This window comes from Panthera leo, chromosome F3, assembly GCF_018350215.1.
Source record: "Panthera leo isolate Ple1 chromosome F3, P.leo_Ple1_pat1.1, whole genome shotgun sequence".
Lineage (NCBI taxonomy): Eukaryota > Metazoa > Chordata > Mammalia > Carnivora > Felidae > Panthera > Panthera leo.
The window spans coordinates 59,935,392-59,950,179 of NC_056696.1; positions in this window are offsets into that span (position 1 = coordinate 59,935,392).

The window sequence follows — 14,788 nt, forward strand, 5'->3', positions numbered from 1 at the left end:
CTCTGAGCTAGGTGGCTCGGCGGGGACTCCCAGCTCTGCCACTTGTTAAGTGTGTGGTCTTAGTCAGGACACGTCGTCCCCAAGCCTTAGTTTACTCAGCTGAGAAAGGGAGAGGAAACTAATACCTGCCCTGTCTCACAGAGTTGCCGCAAAGGTCAAGTAAGATCATGCATGTAGGGGGCAAATAAATAATGCCCCTCCTGGGTTCAGAACTAATTGAAAAAAAAGAGACAAAGATGAAATGGTTTTGGGGCGCTTGGGAGGCTCAGTGGGTTGAGCACCTGACTCTTGATTTCGGCTCAGGTCGTGATCTCACGGTTTGTGATATCAAGCATTAGATTCTGTGCTGACAGTGCGGAACCTGCCTGGGATTCTCCCTCTCCCTTTCTCTCTGTCCCTGCCCAGCTCGCTCGCTCTCTCTCACTCGCTCTCTCTCTCTCTCTCTCTCTCTCTCTCAAAATATATAAACATGTTTAAAAAGTGATGAAATAGGGTTTTTTAAAATCAAATTTATTGGAAGAGCTGAGTTGGAGAATATTGACTGAATTTATGGCCAAGGTGGGGGACCTACTATATCCCTAATTATGTCCCTCCTGAATGCAGATGTGAAGGCAGAAGTCATGTGCGAGTGGCACTCTGGGCCAAGGGACATACCGCCTGTATCTCTGAGCATCACCAATCAGCCCTGAGGCAGGCGTGATTGGCATTAGTTACTGAAGAGAAGATGAAAGCTGAAAGAGATTCAGTAGCTTATCTAAGACCACACAGTGAGCAAGTCGCAGAGCTGGGATCTGAACCAAGTTATTGGTTCCAAAGCCCGGGCTTTTACTGCTGGCCCGGGAGAAACCAGGGCTCAACTAGCAGGTGACTTTACCGCCACAGGAGGCAGAGGCAAGGAACAACAATCTCAACCTAGGGGTGATGCTTCCACTTTTCGGGGCGATTCCACATGCATTATCTCCTTTCGCTCATTCACCTGTTCAATAAATATATACTGAACATGTCCGTGTGCTAGACAATCTATCTAGAAACCATACAAAGTCCTTACTCACAAAACTTACATCCTAGTGAAGAAACAGACACAAAAGAATTATCCACATAGAAGGAAATGTAGGCAGGGGCGCCTGGGTGGCTCAGTCGGTCAAGCGTCCGACTCTTGATTTCGGCTCAGGTCATGATCTCGCAGTTCTTGAGTCGGAGCCCTGCATCAAGCTCTGTGCTGACAGTGCAGAGCCTGCTTGGCTTTCTTGCATGAAAGTGGCGTATGCTTTCTCTTTCTCCCACTCTCTGCCCCTACCCTGCTCTCTCTCTCTTTCAAAATAAATAAATAAACTGAAGAAGAAGAAGAAGAAGAAGAAGAAGAAGAAGAAGAAGAAGAGGAGGAGGAGGAGGAGGAAGGCAGATGGAGACAGACCTAAATGTAGATAATCTCAGTTTAAAAATGGGGCACCCGAGGGGCCTCAGTTGGTTAAGCATCCAACTTCATTCAGCTCAGGTCAGGATCTCACATTTCGTGAGTTCAAGCCCCACATTGGGCTCTGTGCTGACAGTGAGGAGCCTGCTTGGGATTCTCTCTCTCTCTCTCTCTCTCTCTCTCTCTCCCTCCCTCCCTCCCTCCCTCTTAAAAATAAATAAATAGACAGTTTTCAAAAATGAAATTAGGGCCCACCTGGGTGGCCCAGTCAGTTAAGCGTCCAACTCTTGATTTCAGCTCAGGTCAGGATATCACAGTTCGTGGGATTAAGCCTTACATCAGGCTCTGCACTGTCAGCTTGGGATTCTCTCTCTTCCTCTCTCTCTTCTCCTCCCCCCTCCTCTCAAAATAAATCAATAAACACTGAAAAAATGAAATCGGGGCTGAAGACAGGCTGAGTCGTCGAGGATGACTGCCCTCAGCATCACATCCGTCAGAGACCCAAGTGAAGTCAGAAAATGTGACTCTCAGGGGAAGAGCACTCCAGGCAGAGGGAAGGGCCAACGCAAAGTTCCCAAGAAGGGAGCCATGCAGGGACCTAGCGCTAGGAAGTAAGACATCATGGCTGAGAACCAGTGAGAAGGAGGGTGGTAGGAGGTGAGGTCTTAGAGCTGGAGACAGGGGGTGAGTCTTGGGACAGTCAGCCTTGTTGGTCACAGGACAACAAGATTTGAGGTTTTCTTCATAAGCGTGTCAAGAACTAGAGGGTTACGGAACAAGTGAGTGGCTTGATTTGATTTATAGTCTTAGAATATGGCAGTGAATTGGAAGCAGGCGGCCCCGTCCAGTGACGAAGCTACTAGCTTGTTGCATCTGACAGACAAGGGTGGCTGGAACCAGAAGGTAAGCAGCGGGCATGGTGAGAAGCGGCTGGTTCGGGATCTGTTTGGAAGGTAGTTAATAGGACTGCGATCCTAACAACCTGCCTGTGAAGACGGGGGCCGGGCGGGGTGGGGGTGGGAGGGCGTGAGGTCATCCCCAGAAACAAAAAAGGAAGCCCAGAGCCCCAGAACAGAAAGAGGAGGGTAAGTGTGCAGTGTGCGGGGTGACCAATCAGAAGGCCTGAACCTGCGCTGGAAGCAGCCTCCCCACCCCCCCCCGACCCTGGCCAGGGACCCCCCTGCTTTGGAGACACCGGAGCCCCTCAGCATGTCCGGTGGGAGGCCCAGCACCGGCCACGAAACGCCCTTGGCTCCTCAGCCGCCCCCGTCAAGACGGCAGGCCAGATGCGCCATCAAACATTCGCCGCGCAGTTTGCAGGTGACATTTCCCCGTCGTGAAAACACAGCATACGCCACTTTCATGCAAGACGCTGGGACAAAGGCACAACTCCGGGGGGAGGCACGTCAGAGCCCTCCCATCCAGGCAGCCAGGCCTTCCGTCCCTTTTCCACATGGGACGCTCCATTTCCATACACGTTCTCGACCGCGTGCTCGCCAGGGGCTTGCTGAGGTGCCAAGTGGGACGTTACAGGGTGCTGTGCTCTTAGTCTGGTGGTGGGAGACGGGTCACGAGGCCCCAGGAGAAGCAGCGAGGACGAATCTAGGGTTGAGGAAAAGGGACGAGGAAAAGGTGTTCAGGGTGTACCCTGAACGAGGTCTGGCGACCGAGGGTAGGTGGGGACAACCGTGGGTGGGCAGGACAACGTGCGAACAGAGGCACGGGGTGTGAAGAAACCTGGCAGGGTAGCCCCGGGCGTGGGGGTCTGGTGTGGCCCCCGCGACAGTAGCCACAGCAGAGACAAGACTATCTGCTGAGCCATGCACCAGGGGGGCCCCGGCGAAGACCTTGGAGACATTTGCTCACGGAGTCCTCACAGCGCCTGGAGGCAGGTTGAGCGGACCGGGGCTCAGAGAGTTTAATGTTTACTCATTTATTTTGAGAGAGACAAAGAGAGTGTGAGTGGGGAAGGGGCAGAGAGAGAGGGAGAGAGGGAGACAGAGAGAGAGAGGGAGGGAGAGAGAGAGAGGGAAAGAGAGAGAGAGAAGGAGGGGGGGGAGAGAGAGAAGAAGAGAGGGAAAGAGGGAAAGAGAGAGACAGGGAGAGAGAGAGAGAGGGAGACAGAGAGAGAGAGAGAGACCGAGAGAGGGAGACAGAGAAACAGAGAGAGGGAGGGAGAGAGAGAGGGAAAGACAGAGAGAGAGGCAGAGAGGGAGGGAGAGAGAGAGAGAGAGGGAGAGAGAGGGAGAGGGAGGAAGAGGGAGAGGGAGAGACAGAGACAGGGAGACGGAGAGACAGGGAGAGGGAGGGAGAGAGAGGGAGAGACAGAGAGAGAGAGGGAGAGAATCCCAAGCTTGTTCCATGCTCAGCCATGCCCGATGCAGGGTTCGGACCCACAACCATGCAATCGTGACCTGAGCCGGAATTAAAAGTCAGATGCTTAACTGAAGAGGCTCAGAGAGTTTAAGTCACTTGACCAAGACCACACAGTTAGTAAGATGAGAAATATAGATTTTTTTAAATATTTTCTTTTTACTGAAGTACAACAGAAATGACTAGAGACCCTAAGCGTGCAGCGGGCGCATTCTTACAAAGAGGATACACGTACCCGGTTCAAGAAACGGAATCTTACCATTCTGAAGCCCCTCTCCTGCCCTCTTCCAGCCCTTCCCTTCCCTCCTCCCCAGCCCTTCCCTTCCCTCCTCCACAAAGGTAAGCACTTCAGTCTATCCTGACTTCTGACCCCATAGATTTCTTTTTGGAGTTGAGATTTGCCCGCAGGTCTGTGGGAACCTGAGGCCAGGATTTTGAGCGGGCACAATAATACGTGGATGGACTTTCCAGTCTGGTTAGGTCTGCATACCATTGCCAGCATTGTTTTCCCGACCACACCCCGATTTGTGCAGTGCTCCTTGCTGTCTCCCTCGTGCCTAGCGGCAGACAGATGACCGCTCTAAAGAGAGTCCCGGAAACCAGCGCGGGAGCCGCCAGTGTCCTGTCTAGAATAGTCCCTTCCTGTGCTTGGCGACATGGACACGTGCTAGACTGCAAGTCAGCGACTGAGGTGTCCCACTTCCCATCTTCAGAACAATGTGATTTAAAGACAAGTGCGTCCTTTTGGAGAGTGTAAATCAATAGCCCTGAGCGGTGTCCTTGAATAGATTTAACCATATTCTCAAAGCTAAGGGTTTTAATTTGTGAGATGTGAAGAAAATTCTATAGTCATTGCAAAATAAAACACAAAGATTCCAGTCCGTCAGCTGGATAGTAAGACTCATGCCCTCGCCTTCACCTCACACACACACACACACACACACACACACACACACACACACACCATCTGCGTTCTGGTACAAACCAAATAAAAAAAAAAAAAAAAGCACAGGGGCATCAGGGTGGTTCAGTCAGCGGAGCGTCCAACTCCCGATTTCAGCTCGGGTCATGATCTCATGGTTTGTGAGATCGAGCCGCTGACAGTGCAGAGCCCGCTTGAGATTCTCTCTCTCCCTCTCTCGCTGCCCCTCCCCCGCTCACGCGCATGCGCTCAGGATCTCGCTCGCTCAAAATAAATAAATTAACTTTAAAAAAAAAAGCATGAACTTCGCGGAGAACACGACTGGATGGCTAGCTTGGGCTCTTCTAAAGTCCCAAGTAACACAAGCCCGACCCCGCCTGCTGCTTCCTTCGCCCCCAGGCTCAGCCCGGCCAAGTCCTCACCGCACGGTCCTCTCGGCAAGTCTTAGTCCCCCTGCGTCCTGGCACTCGGGACAAGATCAGCCCCTGACCTTCTCGGGCCGCAGCCCGCACGGTCCTGCTCCCCTCACCTGCCAGTCCTGTCTCAAGTGCCGCGTGTTGGGAAGAGTCAAAGGAAGCAGCACCCCCTCCCCCCTGCAGACTACTGGGGCCCAAGGAGCGGCCCCCGAAGGGCCGACTCAAACGCAGGTGTGAATGCCACGGTCCCACGTGGGGACGCCGCGTGGGGACCGGAGGCGCAGGCCGGGAGGCAGAGGGAACGATCACCTGCCGGTTGGGTGAGCAGGTCAGGGCCGGTGGGGAGCAGGGCGCTTGCGAGGACACCCAGGTGGGGAGGGAGGGAGGGCGGGACTCCGCCTTTGAGGTGCTGGGACACAGGAGGGGTGCCAAGGAGCCAGGGAGAGCTTGCGTCTTGCGCTCGGAAAGGCACAGGTCAGCTTCCGGCTTCCCCACGCACTGCTGACTTGATGTAGCTTCCTTAACGTTTCCTAAACCTCAGTGCCTTTTACATAAAATGAGGTAATATGATCCACCTCACGGAAGTCAAGGCACATTGAAAACTAACGCATTTCGGCGCCGGACACACGGCACCGGCCGCCTGTGAGGGTTGACGGAGGACAGGATCGGGGGGAATGTTCAGTTCCGCCTCCTGGTGGAGTTGTGAGGCCCGGCGCTTTGGAGAACGAGGAGCGTACGGGAGATGGCGTAATTTGCCGGGTGTGTTCTGGCCGACGCACACTCACGCGCGCACACACACGCACACTCACACGCACTCACACACACTCACACGTGGGCTCACACGCACACTCACACACGTGCACGCTCACGTGCACACCCACCTACACTCACACACGTGCACAGACATACACATACACGCACACAGACTCACACGCACACTCACACATATACACACATGCACACTCATACCTACACACATGCACACGCACACTCACACATACACTCATACATACACACATACACTCACACGTGGACTCACGCACACTCACGTGCACGCTCACATGCACACCCACCTACACTCACACACGTGCACAGACATACACATACACGCACACAGACTCACACGCACACTCACATATATACACACATGCACACTCATACCTACACACATGCACACGCACACTCACACATACACTCATACATACACACATACACTCACACGTGGACTCACGCACACTCACGTGCACGCTCACATGCACACCCACCTACACTCACATACACGCACACATAGACTCACATGCACACCCACACATCTACACACATGCACACTCGTACCTACACACATACATGCACATACACATACACACATACATGCACACTCACACATATACACACATGCATACTCATACATACACACATCCACACACATGCATACTCACACTCATACATACACACCTACACTCACATGTGGACTCACATGCACACTCACACATGTGCACGCTCACATGCACACCCACCTACACTCACACACCCGCACACAGAGCCTCACGTGCACACTCACACATACACATGCACACTCATACACTCACACATGCACTCTCATACACATACACACTCGCTTGCACACTCACAGACACACTCACATATGCACACATACACACAATCACACATGTACGCATGTACACTCACACACATGCACATATATATTCACACATACACACTTAAACATGCACATTCACACATATACACATGCACACTCACATACAGCACGCATATTCACACACACACTTGCACATATATATACACACTCACAAATATACATACATGCACACTCACACATACCCACTCATACATACTCACACCTATACATATACACACACACACACGCAGAAGCTACCTCTGCCAGTTCTCCTCAGTGCTACAGCAGCACACAGAGGCAAGCGTGTATTAACCCCTTCTCCCTGTGCTCACACACACAAAATGCAGCCAAGAGAGAAGTCTCCAGATCCAAGTATGTCCAGAAGCCATGCTCTAGAATGTCGATTAGTAAACTGGAGGATGTTGTTGCTGACTGAGTGATCCTTGCAAGAGTAAATAAATCTCTAACACAAAACTGATTAGAACCATCTCAGAGGAGATGCTCTTGTAAACCAGCCTTTCCTGCGGTGCTCACTCCCACCCCGGCAGTCCCCACGCACACTCACACGCACGCACATGCACACACTCATGCCAAAATGTCTGCATGGAAATCTCACTTTAAGCTGAAGTTTTAAAAACATTCGTTGTGATCGAATTGACAGATTGTTTTTAAGATCCACTCCGGTGGCAGAAGGACCAGCAGGCTCCCAGGTGTTCCCTGGTGGGGCAGGAAGTTAAGCATGGTGACCTCTCTCCAGGCTGTCCTCCTCTCCCTTCCTCCCAGGGGCCCCACCAGCTGGAGGAGTCTCCCTCCCTCAAGAATGAGCAGGGATGGGAAAGTCCCCACTAGCCAGTTGGCTCTTGTCACACTGGTCCTGAAAAATGACTGTGGCTTTCTTGTTGGCAGCCTGTTTCAGGGCTTAGGGCAGCATCACACTGTACCCATCCAGCCCGACTCCACCCCGTGTCCTCTTCCTCAGGGGCCCTGCCTGGGGCCCCCTCCCTGGGGCCTGAGACAGGAGCACCTGCTGCGGGAGCCACACCCCCTGTCTAGTGCCAGCCTAGACCCGCCCGTCGAGCATCAGTGCCTGACGCTAATCCCAGCACATCAACGGCACACCTCCCCTCTCGGCTCTGAGGTTGGTCAGAACCAGCCCGACATACATCCCCTGGTTATGAGTCTCCTCTTCTGGAAGAGTCATTCCAACCAACTCAATAAATGGCCACGATGGACCCAGCCTGCCCTCGAGAAACTTTAGGGAGCTTTATATGAACAATTATTTTAGTGCCCCCACTAATGAATTTTCAAAGCATTAACCTTTATCACTTCACTTAAATATGAGACAACCCTGTGAAGCTGTCGGGACCAACACTGTCACCCAAAAATAAAGCAACTGGGCTGAAGAAGTAGTCACTCCAGGGTTGCACAAGCAGCCACTTACAGAGCCAGGCCTAGGAGACCTCTGGTAGGAAAAGCCAATGGGAATACTAAGACGTGTTCACATGAAACAACCACAGAGGGCGTTGGATGGGCCAGAGCGGGTGACACAGGGATTGTACGTTTCCTTCTTACTGACCAATCTGAGTTCTGCTGGGAAGGGGCCAATGGTTCCTTCTTCTTGAGACCCCCTAGATCCAGGAACTGGAATCATCCCCCTCTGTGGCTGCTCCATTCTCCTTCACATAAGTGCTGTGTCTACACATGAGGGGCCACTGGCCATGTATGAGGTCCCAGAGGGCAGGGAGGGCTTGGCGCAGTACCTGGCACAGAATGAATGGTCAATATGTTTGAACCGACTGTCCTCCAGCTGTCCTGAAGGTTAAAGCAAGACTCAACTGTGCTGTGGCTCACTGCTGCCATCTAGTGACCAGTTCTAAGAAACCAGACAGAGCTGTTTCCCCAGCCAATCAGCCAATCGGCCAACAGCACAGGGCCACACCTAGACAGCGATCCACCCTTCTTCTTGGTCAGGAATGATTCACACACAGATTTCCACGACGCTCTAAAAACATACATGTATCTCATGCTAGCACAGGGCCTGGCTCCAAAAAAAAAAAAAAAAAAAAAATTAAATAAGGAAATCAGCCAACTGTTAGGCATTGATTACATGGACAAGTGTATGTTATAGCGCATTAAAATACAGGAAAAGCATACTTCACAATCCCTGACCTTAAAGAGCCTACAGTTTGATTTGGAGTAAAAACACTCCACAGCAAAGCAAAAATTTCCTGAAGCAAAAAATTTGAGAAAACCAGTGGCATGCTTTTATATTTATTTTTTACCATGATGTAAACATTTTTACCATGATTTTTACCAGAAATTCCAGATGAAACATTTAAAAATCCTGCTTAGGGGCACCTGGCTGGCTCAGTCAGTAGACAGTGAGACTCTTGGTCTCGGGGTCACGAGTTCGAGCCCCACATTGGGTGCAGAGATTACTTAAAAATAAAATCTTTCTTAAAAATAAAAAAATAATAATAATAAAGGTCCTGCTTAATGCATAGGGGAGCACATGAGAAAATGAAGACATTTTATAGGAGTCAAGAATAGGAATTGAAATATAAGGATAAGACACTGTAGAAAAGCAACAAGCAGGTTTTGTAACACGATGAAGTACTTTTTCTGAAAGCTAAAAATGAAGTCAACAAAATTAAAAACTCGATGGAAGGGTTTTAGACGGCAGGCTAAACATGGCTGAAGAGACAATAAGGGAACTGGAAATAGACCTGAGAAATAGCGAAAATGTAGCCTTGAGAAGCTAAAGATGTGAAAAATAAAAAAAAGAGAATCAGGAGAGAATAAGGGTTCCTACGTACATGTAACTGCATATCTGGAGGGAGAGAACAGAGATAAAGATGAGCGGCGAAAGGTACAGCTAGCAACAACATTAGAACTTGGAATTTTAAAAAATATATACTATTTACTAGGGCTATACTATTTACTGGGTGACTCAGTTGGTTAAGTGACCGACCGGCTCAGGTCATGATCTCCCGGTTTGTGAGTTCGAGCCCCACCTCGGGCTCTGTGCTGACAGCTCGGAGCCTGGAGCCTGCTTCGGATTCTGTGTCTCCCTCAATCTCTGACCCTCCCCTGCTCATGTTCTGTGTCTCTCTCTCAAAAATAAATGAACATTAAAAAATTTTTTTAAAATACTATTTACAATAGCATCAAAAATATGAAGTACATAAAGACAAATCTGATAAAAGATGTACAAGATCTGTAAACTGAAAATGATAAAACATTGCTGAGAGAAGTGAAAGAACACCAAAAAAAAAAAAAAAAAAAAGAAAGAAAGAAAAAAATGGAGAGGTGGACTTTGTTCAGAGGTCAAAAGACACAACGTTGTGAAATGTCAGTTGTCCCCAGATAATCTATGGATTCGACAACATCCCAATTACAGCTCAGCAGAACTTTTTGTAGAAATTGACAAAGTGATTCTAAAATTTATACAGAAATGCAAATGACCTATAATAGCCAAAACTATTTTGAAAAGGAACAAATTTAGAGGGTTAACACTACCTGATTTCAAGACTTATTATAGAGCCTCAGTAATCAAGACAGTGTGCTATTGACCCCAAAATAGACAAAAAGACCAGTGGAACAGAGTCCAGAAACAGAGCCACAAATATGAACAGCTAATTTTTTTTTTAAGTTTTTATTTATTTATTTTGAGAGAGAGAGAGAGTGCACAAGCAGGGGAGGGGCAGAGAGAGAAGGAGAGAGAGAATCCCAAGAAGGTTCTGCACTGTCAGTACAGAGCCCAACACAGGGGATGAATTCGCGAACCGTGAGATCATGACCTGAGCTGAAATCAAGAGTTGGATGCTCAACTGACTGAGCCACCCAGGCGCCCTTGATATTTTTACAAAGGTGCAAACACCATTCAAAGAGGGGAGTCTTTTCAACACTGGTGCTGGAACAAGAGGATATCACATGCAAAATAATGACCTTCTGTCTACAGCTCGCGCCATAAATAAAAATTAACTCAAAATGGATCATAGACCCCTGTGACCAGAGGTAGAGAAAGGAATGCTGTCTTTGTGGCTCCTGCTGGTTCACGGATGCTGCCCCAAAGCCATGGTCTCTGAGTGGCTGAGACAGGCTTTGACTCCTGTTTTCATTTGCCCTAATCTTCTTTCTGGCGGTGGACAGACCTCTTGTCTTCCTCACCGACACTCGACCTGAGTCAAAGTTGATCTTTTTTTTTTTTTTTTTAAATGTTGATTTATTTTTGAAGGAGAGAGAGACAGAGCATGAACAGGGGAGGGGCAGAGAGCAAGGAAGACCCAGAATCTAAAGCAGGCTCCAGGCTCTGAGCCTCCAGCACAGAGCCCGACACGGGGCTCGAACTCACGAACCGTGAGATCATGACCCAAGCCAAAGCTGGACGCTCAACCGACTGAGCCCCCCGGGCGCCCCAAAGTTGATCATTTTTAAACACCACTTGGGCCTAGTTACACTTTGCACTGAAAATAAATAGCACACTTGATGTTTATATTACAGTTTTTACTGTTTCTCGTTCAGGTTCCATGCGTTCTTTCCCATCATGTAGCAAAGCATTAGGTTGAGGATGGCAGAGGTTACACTCTGATTTCGCAGATGGAGAGCCCGGCAGGAGAAGTGCCGTGACTTTGCCAACCTCACTGGCAAGCGGGGGAGTCGAGGCCAGAGTGAGGTTGCCTCACTGACCGCGCCCATCCCGCACAGCCTGCCCGGCGCCATGGCTCAGGCCCGGCTCACCAGGACACGTCTTAAAAGGGAACACTTCTGTCTACCTTAGTCACCAGGCACCTTGAAGGATTTGGATCTCAGCCAGGGGTTCTTAGTCTGAGGATTCAGGGCAGCATTTCCTTATGTTATGAACGCAGGCGACAAAGCACAGGAATATTAGCTGTAAGTGGGGGCGCCTGGGTGGCTCAGTCGGTTGGGCGTCCGATTTCGGCTCAGGTCATGATCTCACGGTTCGTGAGTTCGAGCCCCGCGTCAGGCTCTGTGCTGACAGCTCAGAGCCTGGAGCCTGCTTCAGATTCTGTGTCTCCCTCTCTCTCTGACCCTCCCCCGTTCATGCTCTCTCTCTGTCTCAAAAATAAATAAACGTTAAAAAAAAATTTTTTTTAAAGGAATATTAGCTGTAAGTGAACCTGTTTGCCGGCAGAAGTCACAGTTATTTTCAGAACACGTGCTCACTGTTACAGAATGTCACAGGATCGCTTGGGTTCATTAATGCTACCTAACTGTGGTAATTCTTAGACTTGACCCTGGCTCATGTTATTTGACGGGTTAATAAAGAAGCACATGTCTTCCCACAATACATGCTTGTTTTTATATTTGGGTAACTGTTTTACTACAATTTATTTCCTTTGATGTTTTGGGGTGTTATTTCATGTATGTAAAAACATTATCCTGAGAGGGGGTCCTTAGAAGGCACACTTGCTGCAGGGGGCTAGGGACAACAAGAGATTAAAAACCCTAATCAGGGGCGCCTGGGTGGCGCAGTCGGTTAAGCGTCCGACTTCAGCCAGGTCACGATCTCACAGTCCGTGAGTTCAAGCCCCGCGTCAGGCTCTGGGCTGATGGCTCAGAGCCTGGAGCCTGTTTCCAATTCTGTGTCTCCCTCTCTCTCTGTCCCTCCCCCGTTCATGCTCTGTCTCTCTCTGTCCCAAAAAATAAAATAAACGTTGAAAAAAAAAATTTAAAAAAAACAAAAAAAAACAAAAAAAAAAAAACAAAACCCTAATCGGGGGGCACCTGGGTGGCTTATTCGGTTAAGTGTCCGACTCTAGCTCAGGTCATGATTTCGTGGTGCACAGGTTCGAGCCCCACGTCGGGCTCTGTGCTGACAGCTCGGAGCCTGGAGCCTTCTTTGGATTCTGTGTCTCCCTCTCTCTCTCTCTCTCTGCCCCTTCCCCACTTGCACTCTCTCTTTCTTTCAAAAATGAATAAACATTTAAAAAGTTTATAAATAAATAGATAGATAAAATAAAATAAAATAATAAAACAAAACAAAACAAAAAAACCAAAACAAAATAAAATAAAACAAAACAAAATAAAACAAAAAACAAAATAAAATAAAACAAAACAAAAGAAAACAAAATAAAATAAAATAAGACAAAATAAAACAAAATAAAATAAAATAAAATAAAATAATAAAACAAAACAAAACAAAATTAAATAAAATAAAACAAAATAAAATAAAATAAGACAAAATAAAATAAAATAAAACAAAATAAAATAAAACAAAATAAAAGAAAACAAAACAAAACAAAACAAAACACAAAATCCCTAATCGAGAAAAGAGAGGTGTTTCATCAGTCTGGTACATCCTGGATGAGGGGGACGTCATCCTTAAGGGAGTGCCAGGCACGACGCAGGCGGTCCCACTGAAGATGCCCTGTGCCCACCCCCAATCTGTCGCACAACAGACTCTTCAGATGCAGAACCCGAGGACACCGTATCTGACGCCTTCATTTTGATGCCACAACTGTCTGACACTCATTATTTTCAGGTCTTAAGAAGCACACCATTAAGTTTTCAGTCCTTTGGGCTTTTAATTTTTTTAAGTTTATTCACTGATTTTGAGAGAGAGACGGTGGGGGAGGAGCAGAGAGAGAAGGAAAGACAGAGAATCCCAAGCAGGCTCCAAACCGAGAGCAGAGAGCCCAATACAGGGCTCGAACCCACCAACCATGAGATCAGGACCTGAACCGAAACCAAGAGTCACTTAACTGACTGAGCCACCCAGGCGCCCATCAGATCCATTTTAAATGACTCGATAATACCTATGCAGGTGTCTTTCCTTACTCTGTCCCAGAATCCAACTCTCATCACAGAGCCTGACACCAGGGGAGGCGGCGGGGGTGAGGAGAGGCCCAGAAAGGGGTGAGTCTCAGCCTGGGAGGCTCATAGCCCTGGGGCGGCTAAGGCTCTGAACCCCTTGGGTATAGCCCCACATCAAAATAGCCCATTTGGGTTTTGCTAAACCCTCCTCCGTCAATAGATGAGGTGAGCCTGGGGGCAAGGCTCTAGCAGTGGCTGTAGAGAATTCTAGTTTAGGAATTCTCCCTGAAGCCAGCCAGCCTCTCCCAGATGCCCTGAGCTCCAGAGAAGAAAGGGCCTTTCCAGAATTCAGCGTCACCTGTGCAGCCCAATTACCAAGAACACCACAGCCACCACTCACTGGGCACCTTATACCGCCGTGCACAGTCCTGCCTCTCTGCCCACACGTTGTCATTCAGTACTCTAGGCCAAGCAGGGGACTTCGCCCCTAGGATACAGCTGCCCAAGACCACCTAGCTGTTATGGGAAGGAGCCAACGTGTGAAGCTAGGTCTGCTGACTGCAGAGTTGTTTGCCCCGAGAGGCTGTCTCTCCTTTTAGCAGAAGCTAGACCACGCGGAAATCATTAAGCAGAGGTGGAACCCCTTCCACAAAACTCAGTTGACGCCAACCAACTAAACCTAATTTTTAAAAGGTGTCCAAGGGGTGCCTGGGGGCTCAGTCAGTTAAGCGTCTGGCTTCGGCTCAGGTCAAGATCTCGCGGTTCATGAGTTCGAGCCCCGTGTCGGGCTCTGTACTGACAACTCAGAGCCTGGAGCCTGCTTCACATTCTGTGTCTCCCTCTCTCTCTCTCTCCGCCCCTCCCCTGTTTGTGCTCGCTCTCTCTCTCTCTCTCTCTCTCAAAAAGGAATAAACATTACATTTTTTTTAAGAATTAAAAAAATGGTAATAATAAAATGATAAATAAAAGGCATTCTATTCTCTCTCCTTTTTCTCCTGCCTTCTGCAAACCAAGTGAGTATTACTTAGATCATTCTTCCTGCCAAAAAGAATCAATCCAAGAGCAGAGACCCACCCCAACTTTTGCCAACAACGCCTGCCCCTGGAGAAGCTCAGGATGAGACCCAGGAGGAGGGAATTCTCTTTTTAAAGCCCTAATCAAGTCCACTGCAGACCTGGAGCCCACGTTGCTAGGATCTTGACCCAGTCACTCGGCCTCTGGGCCCTGGTTTCCTCGTGTGTAAAATG